Source organism: Branchiostoma belcheri, unplaced genomic scaffold (assembly GCF_001625305.1).
Source record: "Branchiostoma belcheri isolate BF01 breed outbred unplaced genomic scaffold, Haploidv18h27 scaffold2, whole genome shotgun sequence".
NCBI classification, from domain to species: Eukaryota; Metazoa; Chordata; class Leptocardii; order Amphioxiformes; family Branchiostomatidae; genus Branchiostoma; species Branchiostoma belcheri.
In genome coordinates this window covers 1090558-1092308 of record NW_017803490.1, presented here as the reverse complement: position 1 = coordinate 1092308, position 1751 = coordinate 1090558, and positions in this window count along the sequence as shown.

Below are 1751 nucleotides of genomic sequence, written 5' to 3'. Positions count from 1 at the left end.
CTGTGTACCGGTACGCAGTACCGATACTGTACCGGAAAAATTGATTAGGTACAGGTCCAAAATACCTAATCCCTCAGTACCGGTACTGTACCTAAACAATTTCACACCAATTTTATGCCTATTTGTGACCTCAAATGTGTAAATAGCTGGTTAACAATGGGTCCCTGTGTAAGGACAGTGTGTTCATGAAAACAAAAACATCTTTGCCTATATTTTATCTGAGCATTCGCCATAAACAAAGAATAAACCTTAACTATCAAGTTTATTTATGTTTTTTTTTGTCATTGAAGGAGTTCAGAAGAGCATATAAATTGGTCGAATTGTTCAGGTACAGGTTCAGGTCCGGACCAATTTTAGTTGTCCCAGCCTAAATTTTAAGTGGTCAGGGGCCATTGGACCACCTTTAATTTCGAGCCCTGTAGGGTGGGACAAAAACAGATTACTAGTACTTTGATATAATATGTTGTACATGTACATGTAAATCTCACCATGTGTCTCTAAGTCATACCCTAGGGCAATCTATTGATAGACACAGTTGTAGAAAAATACAGACTGTTTCCTGCACAGTAACAATAGTCAAACTAACTAAATCCTTCCGCCAAATGTTATTAGATTATTCGTATGATGTAGTGATCTAACTCTATGAATTAGAACGTACAGTAAGTACGTGGTCTTAAATCTGAGGGGTCGTGTGGCGCAGTGGCAGAGTGCTCGACTCAGAACCAAGAGGTCCCGGGTTCGGGTCCCGAGTCTTGTGCCCTTGGGAAAGGCACTTACACGACTTTCCTCACTCAACTCAAGTGAAAATGACTATTGTCCTGTCCTGTATTTGTACTCATAAAATAAGTTGCTATAACTTGAGTGTGCCGTCGCCACGTTTGGTCATGAAATGTTGGCATAAAAAAAATCTAGACGTATGAACCTAATAATGTAAAAATCGCGAACGAAACATACAGTTTTCCGAACAAGCGAATAAATACTACTCCTTCAAGATAATTCAAGTCCATGGCAAGTGAAAACTTGTAAAATCCGTCACGTATCTTGTAAACGTAGCTTAGTGATAAATCAGACAAAACAAGGACGATCTTATTGTTCTACATGCATTCCAACAATGTTTCTCAGGGTTACAACCTATAAAACAGTCGAGGCCGTTCTCACGGGTGTACCATAGGCTTTTCACAGACTTCACCAACGCTTTCGCAAGAAATCCATTAGCAAAAACATTCAAAATGCGAGAAAGAAAAGCACGTACTTACCTGTAATAATGTCGCTCAACAATGTGTGAAGAAAAATGACACAACACACCCTGTTACGTGTTGGGTGTGATATCTTGTGACTTACTTGTGGTGTCTTCATAGGTCAACGACCAAAACTAGACAGACCAGTCAGAGGTGTGACGTCTGGAATCAGTCATAGGTTAAAGGCCGTTGTTGTAATTATATGTGGCTGATTCAAGGACACAAGTGACAGGTCGAGGTTGTTTACTTTTAACAATTCACCAGTTTCCCATCCCCAGAATGCAATGCGAAAACAGGGGGTCTAAACTAATTTGCATAGGACCGGAAGGCATCGGAATGATCCTGTTAACGTTAAACAGCTTGTTTTTCACTGTGTTTTGAGGTGTTGGGGCATTTTATGCTCAACGTTAACTAAATTACTATGGGTTGAATCTGACAACAAATAGAGAATGAGTTTTTTTTAATATGTGGTTTGTAACGTATAGCGGTAACGCTATATGATGCTGTAACGTT